The sequence below is a fragment of the Macaca fascicularis genome, chromosome 1, assembly GCF_037993035.2.
Source record: "Macaca fascicularis isolate 582-1 chromosome 1, T2T-MFA8v1.1".
NCBI classification, from domain to species: Eukaryota; Metazoa; Chordata; class Mammalia; order Primates; family Cercopithecidae; genus Macaca; species Macaca fascicularis.
In genome coordinates this window covers 20567285-20583800 of record NC_088375.1, presented here as the reverse complement: position 1 = coordinate 20583800, position 16516 = coordinate 20567285, and the positions used below count along the sequence as shown (strand labels likewise).

General features: G+C 49.8%; 5 non-coding genes across 5 annotated transcripts; all 5 read right to left on the bottom strand.

Moving 5' to 3' along the window:
• Positions 1-564: 564 nt before the first annotated feature.
• LOC135969135 (5S ribosomal RNA) lies at positions 565-683 on the bottom strand. The gene has a single exon (XR_010584197.1). It is a non-coding gene; the product is annotated as a 5S ribosomal RNA (ribosomal RNA).
• A 4372-nt stretch (positions 684-5055) lies between these two features.
• Positions 5056-5175, bottom strand: LOC135968914 (5S ribosomal RNA). The gene has a single exon (XR_010583946.1). It is a non-coding gene; the product is annotated as a 5S ribosomal RNA (ribosomal RNA).
• A 2838-nt stretch (positions 5176-8013) lies between these two features.
• LOC135969130 (5S ribosomal RNA) lies at positions 8014-8132 on the bottom strand. Its single transcript, XR_010584190.1, has one exon. It is a non-coding gene; the product is annotated as a 5S ribosomal RNA (ribosomal RNA).
• A 4339-nt stretch (positions 8133-12471) lies between these two features.
• Positions 12472-12590, bottom strand: LOC135969121 (5S ribosomal RNA). Its single transcript, XR_010584186.1, has one exon. It is a non-coding gene; the product is annotated as a 5S ribosomal RNA (ribosomal RNA).
• A 2836-nt stretch (positions 12591-15426) lies between these two features.
• Positions 15427-15545, bottom strand: LOC135969108 (5S ribosomal RNA). The gene has a single exon (XR_010584184.1). It is a non-coding gene; the product is annotated as a 5S ribosomal RNA (ribosomal RNA).
• Between the last annotated feature and the right edge of the window lie 971 nt (positions 15546-16516).

Here is a 16516-nt window from a genome sequence, read left to right as displayed (position 1 = left end):
GAAAAGAAAGTGAGAAAGAAAAGCAAGAAAGAAGGAAAGAACGAAATAAAGAAAGAGAAAGAGAGAGAAAGAAAGAGACAGAGAGATAGGAGAAAGAAAGAAAGAAGGAAAGCAAGAAAGAAGGAAGAACGAGAAGAAAGAAAAGGAAGATAGCAAGGGAAGAAAAGAAAAGAATGAAAGAAAGAAGGAAAGAAAGAAAGAGCAAGCAAGAGAGAGGGAGAGAGAAAGAAAGAAGGAAAGAAAGGAGGAAGGATAGAAAGAAAGATAGAGAGGTAGAAAGAAAGAAAGAAGGAAAGACAGCAGAACGAAAGAAAGAAAGAGAGAGAGACAAAGAAAGAAAGGAAAGATAGCAAGGGAAGAAACAGAAAAGAATGAAAGTAAGAAGGAAAGCAAAAGAGAGAGAAAGAGCGAGATAGAAAGAGGGAGAGATAGAAAGAAAGAAGGAAAGAAAGAAAGAAAGGAAAGAAAGAGAGAAAGAAGGAAAGAAAGAAGGAAAGAAGAGTGAGTGAGAGAAGGGAAGAAAGGAAGGTAGAAAAGAAAGAAAGAGAAGAAAGCAAGCCAAAAAGCCTACAGCACCCGGTATTCCCAGGCGGTCTCCCATCCAAGTACTAACCAGGCCCGACCCTGCTTAGCTTCCGAGATCAGACGAGATCGGGCGCGTTCAGGGTGGTATGGCCGTAGACGCCGGCAGAGGCGCCTGGCTGCCCCAAGAGCCCGGCCCAGCCATGCCCGCCGGCTTCCAGCCCGCACCGCCAGCCCGGGGTCGTCGTGCTCGGATCGGGATCCCGGAGCCTCTTCGCCTGCTGCCTCTCCCGGCTGCCGAGCTCCCGAGCTTCCACCACGTCGGGCCCGCTCGGAACAGGGAGTGCTCCGAGGCGTCAGGGCCCACGGCCCACGATCCTGGGACCCCGTCGGGTCCTCCGCCCTGTCGCGCAGGTATTCTTTGGGATCCCTGGCCGCTCAGGAATCCTGCGAGGGCCCCTCTTGCCCCCTCACCCAGAGTCGTCGAGGCTGGCGAAGGGCGAACAGCGTATTATCAAATGTCTTCTCTGACCACAACAAAATCGAGTTAAAAATCAATAATACAAGGAAAACTGATAAACTGACCTGTTTTCTTTTTGGAAAGTAAAGAACACACTGCTATGGTCTGAATGTCCCCCAAAATTTATATGCTGAAATTTATTTGCCAATATGATAGTATTAAGAGGTGGGCACTGGCCTGGGGTGGTGGCTAACGCTGTCATCCCAGCACTTTGGAAGGGAAAGGCAGTCAGATTGTTCGAGCCCAGGAGTTCAAGACCAGCCAGGGCAAAATGGCAAAACTTGTCTCTAGAAAAAACACCAAATTCGGTGGGCGTGGTGGTGCAGGCCTGTAGTCCCAGCTACTCAGGAGGCTGAAGCAGGAGGACTGGTTGAGCCTGGGAGGTCAAGGCTGCAGTGAGCCATGATCAGGCTACAGGCTACTGCACTGCCGTAGGGGCAATAGAATGAGACCCTGTCTCAAACAAAAAAAAGAAAAAGAAAAAAAAAAAAAAAGGGTAAAAAGGTGGATTCTTTAGGAGGCGATTATCTCATGAGGGTAGAAGTCCTTATGGATGAAATTAGAGCCCTTAGAAAAGGACTTGAGTGGGTTCATTCCCTCCGTCTCCTCCGTGTGGGGACACAATGTTCTTCCCCTCTGAAAGATGAAGCAACGTTGTGTCATCTTGGAAGGAGAGACTGGGCCCTCCTTAGACACTGAATGGGCTGATGACTTGACCTTGGACACCCCAGCCTTGAGAACTGAGAGAAATAAATGTCTCTTTTTAATAAATTATCCAGTCTCAGGTATTTGAAGAGATTCAGATATTTGCTTAAACAACCAATGGGTTAAAGAAGAAACCACAAGAGAAATCAGAAAATACAGTTGGGTGTCAGTATCCACAGGGGATTGGTTCCAGGACCCCGTAAGTAGGCCAAAATCCACACAGAGTCAAGTCTTGCAGTTGGCCCTGTAAAACCTGGGCATTAAAAAAGTTAGGCCGCTGTATCCTCAGGGTTTGCGCTCTGTGAAGACTGTATTTTCAATCTGCCTTTGGTTACAGATGCAGAATTAATGAAATCAGAGGACCTACTGTACTTATTGAAAACAATTCCTGTATAAGTGCACCCTTGCAGTTCAAACCCATGTTGTTCAAGGCTCAGCTGTACTCAGAAATGAATGAAAATGAAAACACAGCATAGCCAAACTTTGGGATGCAGTGAAAGCAGTGCTAACAGGGAAATTTATAGTGTGAAATGCTTACATGAAAAAAACCTAAAGAAAGCCAGGCGTCGCGGTTAATGCCTGTAATCCCAGCACTTTGGGAGGCTGAGGTGAGCCAATCACCTGAGGTCAGGAGTTCGAGACTAGCCTGAACAACAGGGAGAAACCCTGTCTCTGCTGAAAATACAAAATTAGCCGGTTGTGGTGGCAGGCGCCTGTAATCCCAGCGACTTGGGAGGCTGAAGCAAGAGAATTGCTTAAACCTGGGAGGCAGAGGTTGCAGTGAGCCGAGATCGCACCATTGCACTCCAGCCTGGGCAACAAGAGCGAGACTCCCTCTCAAAAGAAAACAAAACAAAAAACACCCAAAGGACCTCAAATTAGCAATCTAAATTTACAATTTAGGCACTAGAAAAGAACAAATTAAACCCTAGGAAGGAAAGAAAGAAAGATTAATTCAGAAATAAATAAAACAGAAAATACAAAAATGGAGAAAATCAACAAAACTGAAAGTTGGTTTTTTGAAAGATAAAATTGACAAACTTTATGGAGTGACTAAGAAAAAAAGAGAGAATACTCAAATTACGAAAATCAGAAATGGAAGTGGGGACATTACTATTGGATCCAGTCAAAATGAAAACGATTGGCAGGGTGAAGTGGCTCACACCTATAATCCCAGCACTTTGGGAGGCCGAGGCATGCAGATCACTTGAGGTTAGGAGTTCAAGACTAACCTGGCCAACATGGTGAAACCATCTCTACTAAAAATACAAAAAAAATTAGCCGGGTGTGGTGGTAGGCCCCTGTAATCCCAGCTACTCGGGAGGTTCAGGCAGGTGAATCACTTTAGCTCAGGAGTTCAAGACCAGCCTGGGAGATATGGTCAAACCCGGTCTTTACAAAAAAAAAAAAAAAAAAAAAAGATAAAAAGGAAAGAAAAAAATAAATAAATTAAAGAAAGAAAGAAAGAAAGAAAGAAAGAAAGAAAGAAGAAAATTCAGCCCATCTTGATGGCAAAAGCCTGTTGTCCCAGCTACTGAGGAGGCTGAGGTAGGAGGATCGCTTGAACCTGGGAGGTGGAGGTTGTAATGAGCCTAGATCACACCACTGCACTCTAGCCTAGGTGACAGATGAGATCCTGTCTCAAAGAAATAAATGAATAGGATTGTAAGAGAGTGCTAAGAACAATTGTACACCAACATATTGGATAACTTGGATGAAATGGATAAATTCCTAGGAACATGAACCCTACCAAGACTAAATCACAAAGAAAGTGAAAATCTGAATAGACTAGTAACTAGTAAGGAGACTGAATCAGTAACCCAATATCTCCTGCCAAAAAAAAAAAAAAAAAAAAAAAAAAGCCTTGGACTTGACTTCTCTATCAAATATTTAGAGAACGAATAGTAATCCTTGTTAATCCTGCCAAAACCTTGAAGAGGAGGGAGTATTCCCTAACTCATTCTATGAGGCTACAATTGCCCTGATACCAAAGCAAGACAAAGATTTTACAAGAGAAAACTGTAGAATAATATCCCATATGAAGATCGATGCCTAAAACTCCTCACCATATCCTAAGACTGTGAGGTGAAATTCATCACAGAAAAGGAAAGCCAAGCAGAAGCCTAAAACTATACCCCTAGTCTGACCGGGCGCTGGTGACTCACGCCTGTAATCCTAGCACTTTGGGTATCCTAGCACTTTGGGAAAGTGGGTGGATCGCCTGAAGTTGGGAGTTCCAGACCAAGACCAAGCTAACCAACATGGAGAAGCCCCGTCTCTACTAAAAATACAAAATTAGCCAGGTGTGGTGGTGCATGCCTGTAATCCCAGCTACTCAGGAGGCTGAGGCAGGAGAATGGCGTGAACCCGGGAGGCGGAGCTTGCAGTGGGCCCAGATCTTGCCACTGCACTCCAGGTTGGGTGACAGAGTGAGACTCCGTCTGGAAGAAAAAGGAAAGAAAGAAAGAAACCAAGTAGGAAAGAAAGAAAGAAAGAAAGAAAGAAAGAAAGAAAGAAAGAAAGAAAGAAAGAAAGAAAGAAAGAAAGAAAGAAAGAAAGAAAGAAAGAAAGAGTGAGAGAGAAAGAGAGAGAGAGAAAGAAAGAGAGAGAAAGACAGAGAGAGAAAGAAAGAAGGGAAAGATAGTAAGGGAAGAAAAAGAAAAGAATGAAAGTAAGAAGGAAAGAAAGAAAGGAAGAAAGAGGCAAAGACCGAAGAAAGAATGAAACAAAGAAAGAAAGAAAGAGAAAGGAAGAAAGTGAGAAAGAAAGAAAAGCAAGAGAAAAGGAAAGAATGAAATAAAGAAAGAGAAAGAAAGAGACAGAGAGATAGGAGAAAGAAAGAAAGAAGGAAAGAAAAGAAAAGAGAAAGAAAGAAAACAAAGATAGCAAGGGAAGGAAAAGAAAAGAAGGAAAGAAAGAGAGAAAGAGCGAGAAAGAGAGAGAGAGAGAAAGAAGGAAAGAAAGAAAGAAAACAAAGAGAGAAAGAAAGAAGGAAGGAAAGAAAGAAAGAGTGATAGAGAGATAGAGAGGAAGGAAGAAAGGAAGGAAGGAAGGAAGAAAGAGAAAGAGAGAGAGACAAAGAAAGAAAGGAAAGATAGCAAGGGAAGAAACAGAAAAGAATGAAAGTAAGAAGGAAAGCAAAAGAGAGAGAAAGAGCGAGATAGAAAGAGGGAGCGATAGAAAGAAAGAAGGAAAGAAAGAAAGGAAAGAAAGAGAGAAAGAAGGAAAGAAAGAAGGAAAGAAGAGTGAGTGAGAGAAGGGAAGAAAGGAAGGTAGAAAAGAAAGAAAGAGAAGAAAGCAAGCCAAAAAGCCTACAGCACCCGGTATTCCCAGGCGGTCTCCCATCCAAGTACTAACCAGGCCCGACCCTGCTTAAGCTTCCGAGATCAGACGAGATCGGGCGCGTTCAGGGTGGTATGGCCGTAGACGCCGGCAGAGGCGCCTGGCTGCCCCAAGAGCCCGGCCCAGCCATGCCCGCCGGCTTCCAGCCCGCACCGCCAGCCCGGGGTCGCCGGGCTCGGATCGGGACCCCCGAGCCGCTCGCCCGCGGCCTTCCCCCGGCTGCCGAGCTCCCGAGCTTCCACCACGTCGGGCCCGCTCGGAACAGGGAGTGCTCCGAGGCGTCAGGGCCCAGGGCCCACGATCCTGGGACCCCGGCGGGTCCTCCGCCCTGTCGTGGAGGTATTCTTTTGGATCCCTGGCCGCTGGGGAGCTCCTGCGAGGCCCCCTCTTGGCCCACCCCCCCAGAGGCGTCAGGGCTGGCCAAGGGCGAACAGCCGGCCCAGCCGCGCCTGGCCTTTTTCTCACAACGCCCCCACCACGGTCGCTTGTCCCGACCAAGACCCGGCCGGTGGGCAAGAGGGCGTGGGGGCTGGGGTGTTGGGGGATGGCCCTGCTTTGCCCCGGGCTGGCACTAGAGCCGGCAGCCTGATCCCCGGCGAGAGGGGCTGAGAGAAACCCAGAAACACCCCACCACCACCAGCAGCAAATCCACAGCCCCACACACAGACACACCCGGGCGCTCGCGCGCGGGAACCCACACACGCGCGCGCGCTCACACACAGACACACACACACACACACACACACACACACACACACACGCACACACACACACACGTGCACACAGAAACGGCTTGAAGGAGAGCAAGGAAGAGATAGATGGAGAGATTGAAACCGAGGGAGGGAGAGAGACAGCGATCGAGAGAGACAGGGGAGGTGGAGAGGGAAAGAGACAGAGAGGCAGAGATAGAGAGAGGGACAGAGAGAGCGAGAAAGACAGACAGAGAGGGAGAGACAGAGGAAAGGCGACAGAAATAGCGCGAGGTGCAGGGGCAAACCCAGAAGAGAGAGGGGCAGGGAGCTAGAGAGCGAGAGCGATAGAGCCTTGGAGAGGGAGCGCCCTGCTCCCGTAGGCAGGGCCCTTTTGAGCAGGCCGGGATAGGGTGGAGGGGGCTTGGGCTGGGCCAGAACAGGGTGGCCAGGCCGTCCATGCGAGAGGAGCAATGGAGCGCTGAGACGGGTTTTGTCTTGGATTAATTGCTTGCTTTGGGGGTGGGTTTCGTAGGCTCCTTCCTGTGTTGGCACCTCCCTGTGCTCTTGGTGCGGTGCGGTGGGCCCCTTGATTTGCAGAGTGCGCCCGCCCTTTTGGCGGGAGCCGTGGCACCGGGCGTGCCCACGGGGCCCGAGGCCTGGGTCTCTGGCGTGTCCTCGGGACTGGAGTTTACACGAAGTTGGTGGCAATGGGAATCCGGGTGCACAGGGACTGTTTTCCTGGTTGCTGGCGAAGCAATGTCCTTCCCCCGGATAAAGCAGCCCCTGCGTTCTGGAGCGGAGGTCTCGGCTGGCGTCTGTGGCACCCGCTGGCCCTGCCCGCCCCTTCCCCCGGTTTGGAAGGTTGCGGCGGCGCCCGCCCGGTGAATGGATTGAATCGCCTGTGCGTTCCGGGAGCGGGAAGGCGCCGGGAACGGCAGGGAACCCGCGCCTGCGCCTTTGGGGTCCGGCCTCCTGCCCTCCAGGGCTGGAGCCGGGCTCCTGGCCGGGCGGCGGCGAGGCGGAAGCGGTGGGATGCTGCTGCCCGGTGGTGCTTTGGTGGCGGACCCCCAGGAGGAGGTCCCCGGCTGCGGCGGGGGTGTAGGCGGGCGACAAGGGGGGAGCAGAGTCCGGGGAGGTTGGGAAGCATGGCGATAGTAGGGGCAAGGGAGGGAGAGGGGAAGCCACAAAAGCCTACAGCAGGCCGGGCGCGGTGGATCACGCCTGTAGTCCCAGCACTTTGGGAGGCCGAGGCGGGTGGATCACGACGTCAGGAGATCCAGACCAGCCTGGCTAACACGGTGAAACCCCGTCTCCACTAAAACGACAAAACATGAGCCGGGCGTGGTGGCGGGCGCCTGTAGTCCCAGCTGTTTGGGAGGCTGAGGCAGGAGAATGGCGTGAACCCGGGAGGCGGAGCTTGCAGTGAGCCGAGATCTTGCCACTGCACTCCAGGCTGGGTGACAGCGAGACTCCGTCTGGAAGAAAAAGGAAAGACAGAAAGAAAGAAGGAAAGAAAGAAAGAAGGAAGGAAAGAAAGAAAGAAGGAAGGAAGGAAGGAAGGAAGGAAGGAAGGAGGGAAAGAAAGAAAGAAAGAAAGAAAGAAAGAAAGAAAGAAAGAAAGGAAAGAAAGAAAGGAGCAAAGAGAAGAAAGAAAGAAAGAGAAAGGAAGAAAAGAAAGTGAGAAAGAAAAGCAAGAAAGAAGGAAAGAACGAAATAAAGAAAGAGAAAGAGAGAGAAAAAAAGAGACAGAGAGATAGGAGAAAGAAAGAAAGAAGGAAAGCAAGAAAGAAGGAAGAACGAGAAGAAAGAAAAGGAAGATAGCAAGGGAAGAAAAGAAAAGAATGAAAGAAAGAAGGAAAGAAAGAAAGAGCAAGCAAGAGAGAGGGAGAGAGAAAGAAAGAAGGAAAGAAAGGAGGAAGGATAGAAAGAAAGATAGAGAGGTAGAAAGAAAGAAAGAAGGAAAGACAGCAGAACGAAAGAAAGAAAGAGAGAGAGACAAAGAAAGAAAGGAAAGATAGCAAGGGAAGAAACAGAAAAGAATGAAAGTAAGAAGGAAAGCAAAAGAGAGAGAAAGAGCGAGATAGAAAGAGGGAGAGATAGAAAGAAAGAAGGAAAGAAAGAAAGAAAGGAAAGAAAGAGAGAAAGAAGGAAAGAAAGAAGGAAAGAAGAGTGAGTGAGAGAAGGGAAGAAAGGAAGGTAGAAAAGAAAGAAAGAGAAGAAAGCAAGCCAAAAAGCCTACAGCACCCGGTATTCCCAGGCGGTCTCCCATCCAAGTACTAACCAGGCCCGACCCTGCTTAGCTTCCGAGATCAGACGAGATCGGGCGCGTTCAGGGTGGTATGGCCGTAGACGCCGGCAGAGGCGCCTGGCTGCCCCAAGAGCCCGGCCCAGCCATGCCCGCCGGCTTCCAGCCCGCACCGCCAGCCCGGGGTCGTCGTGCTCGGATCGGGATCCCGGAGCCTCTTCGCCTGCTGCCTCTCCCGGCTGCCGAGCTCCCGAGCTTCCACCACGTCGGGCCCGCTCGGAACAGGGAGTGCTCCGAGGCGTCAGGGCCCACGGCCCACGATCCTGGGACCCCGTCGGGTCCTCCGCCCTGTCGCGCAGGTATTCTTTGGGATCCCTGGCCGCTCAGGAATCCTGCGAGGGCCCCTCTTGCCCCCTCACCCAGAGTCGTCGAGGCTGGCGAAGGGCGAACAGCGTATTATCAAATGTCTTCTCTGACCACAACAAAATCGAGTTAAAAATCAATAATACAAGGAAAACTGATAAACTGACCTGTTTTCTTTTTGGAAAGTAAAGAACACACTGCTATGGTCTGAATGTCCCCCAAAATTTATATGCTGAAATTTATTTGCCAATATGATAGTATTAAGAGGTGGGCACTGGCCTGGGGTGGTGGCTAACGCTGTCATCCCAGCACTTTGGAAGGGAAAGGCAGTCAGATTGTTCGAGCCCAGGAGTTCAAGACCAGCCAGGGCAAAATGGCAAAACTTGTCTCTAGAAAAAACACCAAATTCGGTGGGCGTGGTGGTGCAGGCCTGTAGTCCCAGCTACTCAGGAGGCTGAAGCAGGAGGACTGGTTGAGCCTGGGAGGTCAAGGCTGCAGTGAGCCATGATCAGGCTACAGGCTACTGCACTGCCGTAGGGGCAATAGAATGAGACCCTGTCTCAAACAAAAAAAAGAAAAAGAAAAAAAAAAAAAAAGGGTAAAAAGGTGGATTCTTTAGGAGGCGATTATCTCATGAGGGTAGAAGTCCTTATGGATGAAATTAGAGCCCTTAGAAAAGGACTTGAGTGGGTTCATTCCCTCCGTCTCCTCCGTGTGGGGACACAATGTTCTTCCCCTCTGAAAGATGAAGCAACGTTGTGTCATCTTGGAAGGAGAGACTGGGCCCTCCTTAGACACTGAATGGGCTGATGACTTGACCTTGGACACCCCAGCCTTGAGAACTGAGAGAAATAAATGTCTCTTTTTAATAAATTATCCAGTCTCAGGTATTTGAAGAGATTCAGATATTTGCTTAAACAACCAATGGGTTAAAGAAGAAACCACAAGAGAAATCAGAAAATACAGTTGGGTGTCAGTATCCACAGGGGATTGGTTCCAGGACCCCGTAAGTAGGCCAAAATCCACACAGAGTCAAGTCTTGCAGTTGGCCCTGTAAAACCTGGGCATTAAAAAAGTTAGGCCGCTGTATCCTCAGGGTTTGCGCTCTGTGAAGACTGTATTTTCAATCTGCCTTTGGTTACAGATGCAGAATTAATGAAATCAGAGGACCTACTGTACTTATTGAAAACAATTCCTGTATAAGTGCACCCTTGCAGTTCAAACCCATGTTGTTCAAGGCTCAGCTGTACTCAGAAATGAATGAAAATGAAAACACAGCATAGCCAAACTTTGGGATGCAGTGAAAGCAGTGCTAACAGGGAAATTTATAGTGTGAAATGCTTACATGAAAAAAACCTAAAGAAAGCCAGGCGTAGCGGTTAATGCCTGTAATCCCAGCACTTTGGGAGGCTGAGGTGAGCCAATCACCTGAGGTCAGGAGTTCGAGACTAGCCTGAACAACAGGGAGAAACCCTGTCTCTGCTGAAAATACAAAATTAGCCGGTTGTGGTGGAAGGCGCCTGTAATCCCAGCGACTTGGGAGGCTGAAGCAAGAGAATTGCTTAAACCTGGGAGGCAGAGGTTGCAGTGAGCCGAGATCGCACCATTGCACTCCAGCCTGGGCAACAAGAGCGAGACTCCCTCTCAAAAGAAAACAAAACAAAAAACACCCAAAGGACCTCAAATTAGCAATCTAAATTTACAATTTAGGCACTAGAAAAGAACAAATTAAACCCTAGGAAGGAAAGAAAGAAAGATTAATTCAGAAATAAATAAAACAGAAAATACAAAAATGGAGAAAATCAACAAAACTGAAAGTTGGTTTTTTGAAAGATAAAATTGACAAACTTTATGGAGTGACTAAGAAAAAAAGAGAGAATACTCAAATTACGAAAATCAGAAATGGAAGTGGGGACATTACTATTGGATCCAGTCAAAATGAAAACGATTGGCAGGGTGAAGTGGCTCACACCTATAATCCCAGCACTTTGGGAGGCCGAGGCATGCAGATCACTTGAGGTTAGGAGTTCAAGACTAACCTGGCCAACATGGTGAAACCATCTCTACTAAAAATACAAAAAAAATTAGCCGGGTGTGGTGGTAGGCCCCTGTAATCCCAGCTACTCGGGAGGTTCAGGCAGGTGAATCACTTTAGCTCAGGAGTTCAAGACCAGCCTGGGAGATATGGTCAAACCCGGTCTTTACAAAAAAAAAAAAAAAAAAAAAAAGATAAAAAGGAAAGAAAAAAATAAATAAATTAAAGAAAGAAAGAAAGAAAGAAAGAAAGAAAGAAGAAAATTCAGCCCATCTTGATGGCAAAAGCCTGTTGTCCCAGCTACTGAGGAGGCTGAGGTAGGAGGATCGCTTGAACCTGGGAGGTGGAGGTTGTAATGAGCCTAGATCACACCACTGCACTCTAGCCTAGGTGACAGATGAGATCCTGTCTCAAAGAAATAAATGAATAGGATTGTAAGAGAGTGCTAAGAACAATTGTACACCAACATATTGGATAACTTGGATGAAATGGATAAATTCCTAGGAACATGAACCCTACCAAGACTAAATCACAAAGAAAGTGAAAATCTGAATAGACTAGTAACTAGTAAGGAGACTGAATCAGTAACCCAATATCTCCTGCCAAAAAAAAAAAAAAAAAAAAGCCTTGGACTTGACTTCTCTATCAAATATTTAGAGAACGAATAGTAATCCTTGTTAATCCTGCCAAAACCTTGAAGAGGAGGGAGTATTCCCTAACTCATTCTATGAGGCTACAATTGCCCTGATACCAAAGCAAGACAAAGATTTTACAAGAGAAAACTGTAGAATAATATCCCATATGAAGATCGATGCCTAAAACTCCTCACCATATCCTAAGACTGTGAGGTGAAATTCATCACAGAAAAGGAAAGCCAAGCAGAAGCCTAAAACTATACCCCTAGTCTGACCGGGCGCTGGTGACTCACGCCTGTAATCCTAGCACTTTGGGTATCCTAGCACTTTGGGAAAGTGGGTGGATCGCCTGAAGTTGGGAGTTCCAGACCAAGACCAAGCTAACCAACATGGAGAAGCCCCGTCTCTACTAAAAATACAAAATTAGCCAGGTGTGGTGGTGCATGCCTGTAATCCCAGCTACTCAGGAGGCTGAGGCAGGAGAATGGCGTGAACCCGGGAGGCGGAGCTTGCAGTGGGCCCAGATCTTGCCACTGCACTCCAGGTTGGGTGACAGAGTGAGACTCCGTCTGGAAGAAAAAGGAAAGAAAGAAAGAAACCAAGTAGGAAAGAAAGAAAGAAAGAAAGAAAGAAAGAAAGAAAGAAAGAAAGAAAGAAAGAAAGAAAGAGTGAGAGAGAAAGAGAGAGAGAGAGAGAAAGAAAGAGAGAGAAAGACAGAGAGAGAAAGAAAGAAGGGAAAGATAGTAAGGGAAGAAAAAGAAAAGAATGAAAGTAAGAAGGAAAGAAAGAAAGGAAGAAAGAGGCAAAGACCGAAGAAAGAATGAAACAAAGAAAGAAAGAAAGAAAGAGAAAGGAAGAAAGTGAGAAAGAAAGAAAAGCAAGAGAAAAGGAAAGAATGAAATAAAGAAAGAGAAAGAAAGAGACAGAGAGATAGGAGAAAGAAAGAAAGAAGGAAAGAAAAGAAAAGAGAAAGAAAGAAAACAAAGATAGCAAGGGAAGGAAAAGAAAAGAAGGAAAGAAAGAGAGAAAGAGCGAGAAAGAGAGAGAGAGAGAAAGAAGGAAAGAAAGAAAGAAAACAAAGAGAGAAAGAAAGAAGGAAGGAAAGAAAGAAAGAGTGATAGAGAGATAGAGAGGAAGGAAGAAAGGAAGGAAGGAAGGAAGAAAGAGAAAGAGAGAGAGACAAAGAAAGAAAGGAAAGATAGCAAGGGAAGAAACAGAAAAGAATGAAAGTAAGAAGGAAAGCAAAAGAGAGAGAAAGAGCGAGATAGAAAGAGGGAGCGATAGAAAGAAAGAAGGAAAGAAAGAAAGGAAAGAAAGAGAGAAAGAAGGAAAGAAAGAAGGAAAGAAGAGTGAGTGAGAGAAGGGAAGAAAGGAAGGTAGAAAAGAAAGAAAGAGAAGAAAGCAAGCCAAAAAGCCTACAGCACCCGGTATTCCCAGGCGGTCTCCCATCCAAGTACTAACCAGGCCCGACCCTGCTTAGCTTCCGAGATCAGACGAGATCGGGCGCGTTCAGGGTGGTATGGCCGTAGACGCCGGCAGAGGCGCCTGGCTGCCCCAAGAGCCCGGCCCAGCCATGCCCGCCGGCTTCCAGCCCGCACCGCCAGCCCGGGGTCGCCGGGCTCGGATCGGGACCCCCGAGCCGCTCGCCCGCGGCCTTCCCCCGGCTGCCGAGCTCCCGAGCTTCCACCACGTCGGGCTCGCTCGGAACAGGGAGTGCTCCGAGGCGTCAGGGCCCAGGGCCCACGATCCTGGGACCCCGGCGGGTCCTCCGCCCTGTCGTGGAGGTATTCTTTTGGATCCCTGGCCGCTGGGGAGCTCCTGCGAGGCCCCCTCTTGGCCCACCCCCCCAGAGGCGTCAGGGCTGGCCAAGGGCGAACAGCCGGCCCAGCCGCGCCTGGCCTTTTTCTCACAACGCCCCCACCACGGTCGCTTGTCCCGACCAAGACCCGGCCGGTGGGCAAGAGGGCGTGGGGGCTGGGGTGTTGGGGGATGGCCCTGCTTTGCCCCGGGCTGGCACTAGAGCCGGCAGCCTGATCCCCGGCGAGAGGGGCTGAGAGAAACCCAGAAACACCCCACCACCACCAGCAGCAAATCCACAGCCCCACACACAGACACACCCGGGCGCTCGCGCGCGGGAACCCACACACGCGCGCGCGCTCACACACAGACACACACACACACACACACACACACGCACACACACACACGTGCACACAGAAACGGCTTGAAGGAGAGCAAGGAAGAGATAGATGGAGAGATTGAAACCGAGGGAGGGAGAGAGACAGCGATCGAGAGAGACAGGGGAGGTGGAGAGGGAAAGAGACAGAGAGGCAGAGATAGAGAGAGGGACAGAGAGAGCGAGAAAGACAGACAGAGAGGGAGAGACAGAGGAAAGGCGACAGAAATAGCGCGAGGTGCAGGGGCAAACCCAGAAGAGAGAGGGGCAGGGAGCTAGAGAGCGAGAGCGATAGAGCCTTGGAGAGGGAGCGCCCTGCTCCCGTAGGCAGGGCCCTTTTGAGCAGGCCGGGATAGGGTGGAGGGGGCTTGGGCTGGGCCAGAACAGGGTGGCCAGGCCGTCCATGCGAGAGGAGCAACGGAGCGCTGAGACGGGTTTTGTCTTGGATTAATTGCTTGCTTTGGGGGTGGGTTTCGTAGGCTCCTTCCTGTGTTGGCACCTCCCTGTGCTCTTGGTGCGGTGCGGTGGGCCCCTTGATTTGCAGAGTGCGCCCGCCCTTTTGGCGGGAGCCGTGGCACCGGGCGTGCCCACGGGGCCCGAGGCCTGGGTCTCTGGCGTGTCCTCGGGACTGGAGTTTACACGAAGTTGGTGGCAATGGGAATCCGGGTGCACAGGGACTGTTTTCCTGGTTGCTGGCGAAGCAATGTCCTTCCCCCGGATAAAGCAGCCCCTGCGTTCTGGAGCGGAGGTCTCGGCTGGCGTCTGTGGCACCCGCTGGCCCTGCCCGCCCCTTCCCCCGGTTTGGAAGGTTGCGGCGGCGCCCGCCCGGTGAATGGATTGAATCGCCTGTGCGTTCCGGGAGCGGGAAGGCGCCGGGAACGGCAGGGAACCCGCGCCTGCGCCTTTGGGGTCCGGCCTCCTGCCCTCCAGGGCTGGAGCCGGGCTCCTGGCCGGGCGGCGGCGAGGCGGAAGCGGTGGGATGCTGCTGCCCGGTGGTGCTTTGGTGGCGGACCCCCAGGAGGAGGTCCCCGGCTGCGGCGGGGGTGTAGGCGGGCGACAAGGGGGGAGCAGAGTCCGGGGAGGTTGGGAAGCATGGCGATAGTAGGGGCAAGGGAGGGAGAGGGGAAGCCACAAAAGCCTACAGCAGGCCGGGCGCGGTGGATCACGCCTGTAGTCCCAGCACTTTGGGAGGCCGAGGCGGGTGGATCACGACGTCAGGAGATCCAGACCAGCCTGGCTAACACGGTGAAACCCCGTCTCCACTAAAACGACAAAACATGAGCCGGGCGTGGTGGCGGGCGCCTGTAGTCCCAGCTGTTTGGGAGGCTGAGGCAGGAGAATGGCGTGAACCCGGGAGGCGGAGCTTGCAGTGAGCCGAGATCTTGCCACTGCACTCCAGGCTGGGTGACAGCGAGACTCCGTCTGGAAGAAAAAGGAAAGACAGAAAGAAAGAAGGAAAGAAAGAAAGAAGGAAGGAAAGAAAGAAAGAAGGAAGGAAGGAAGGAAGGAAGGAAGGAAGGAAGGAAGGAAGGAGGGAAAGAAAGAAAGAAAGAAAGAAAGAAAGAAAGAAAGAAAGAAAGGAAAGAAAGAAAGGAGCAAAGAGAAGAAAGAAAGAAAGAGAAAGGAAGAAAAGAAAGTGAGAAAGAAAAGCAAGAAAGAAGGAAAGAACGAAATAAAGAAAGAGAAAGAGAGAGAAAGAAAGAGACAGAGAGATAGGAGAAAGAAAGAAAGAAGGAAAGCAAGAAAGAAGGAAGAACGAGAAGAAAGAAAAGGAAGATAGCAAGGGAAGAAAAGAAAAGAATGAAAGAAAGAAGGAAAGAAAGAAAGAGCAAGCAAGAGAGAGGGAGAGAGAAAGAAAGAAGGAAAGAAAGGAGGAAGGATAGAAAGAAAGATAGAGAGGTAGAAAGAAAGAAAGAAGGAAAGACAGCAGAACGAAAGAAAGAAAGAGAGAGAGACAAAGAAAGAAAGGAAAGATAGCAAGGGAAGAAACAGAAAAGAATGAAAGTAAGAAGGAAAGCAAAAGAGAGAGAAAGAGCGAGATAGAAAGAGGGAGAGATAGAAAGAAAGAAGGAAAGAAAGAAAGAAAGGAAAGAAGGAGAGAAAGAAGGAAAGAAAGATAGAAAGAAGAGTGAGTGAGAGAAGGGAAGAAAGGAAGGTAGAAAAGAAAGAAAGAGAAGAAAGCAAGCCAAAAAGCCTACAGCACCCGGTATTCCCAGGCGGTCTCCCATCCAAGTACTAACCAGGCCCGACCCTGCTTAGCTTCCGAGATCAGACGAGATCGGGCGCGTTCAGGGTGGTATGGCCGTAGACGCCGGCAGAGGCGCCTGGCTGCCCCAAGAGCCCGGCCCAGCCATGCCCGCCGGCTTCCAGCCCGCACCGCCAGCCCGGGGTCGTCGTGCTCGGATCGGGATCCCGGAGCCTCTTCGCCTGCTGCCTCTCCCGGCTGCCGAGCTCCCGAGCTTCCACCACGTCGGGCCCGCTCGGAACAGGGAGTGCTCCGAGGCGTCAGGGCCCACGGCCCACGATCCTGGGAACCCGTCGGGTCCTCCGCCCTGTCGCGCAGGTATTCTTTGGGATCCCTGGCCGCTCAGGAATCCTGCGAGGGCCCCTCTTGCCCCCTCACCCAGAGTCGTCGAGGCTGGCGAAGGGCGAACAGCGTATTATCAAATGTCTTCTCTGACCACAACAAAATCGAGTTAAAAATCAATAATACAAGGAAAACTGATAAACTGACCTGTTTTCTTTTTGGAAAGTAAAGAACACACTGCTATGGTCTGAATGTCCCCCAAAATTTATATGCTGAAATTTATTTGCCAATATGATAGTATTAAGAGGTGGGCACTGGCCTGGGGTGGTGGCTAACGCTGTCATCCCAGCACTTTGGAAGGGAAAGGCAGTCAGATTGTTCGAGCCCAGGAGTTCAAGACCAGCCAGGGCAAAATGGCAAAACTTGTCTCTAGAAAAAACACCAAATTCGGTGGGCGTGGTGGTGCAGGCCTGTAGTCCCAGCTACTCAGGAGGCTGAAGCAGGAGGACTGGTTGAGCCTGGGAGGTCAAGGCTGCAGTGAGCCATGATCAGGCTACAGGCTACTGCACTGCCGTAGGGGCAATAGAATGAGACCCTGTCTCAAACAAAAAAAAGAAAAAGAAAAAAAAAAAAAAAAGGGTAAAAAGGTGGATTCTTTAGGAGGCGATTATCTCATGAGGGTAGAAGTCCTTATGGATGAAATTAGAGCCCTTAGAAAAGGACTTGAGTGGGTTCATTCCCTCCGTCTCCTCCG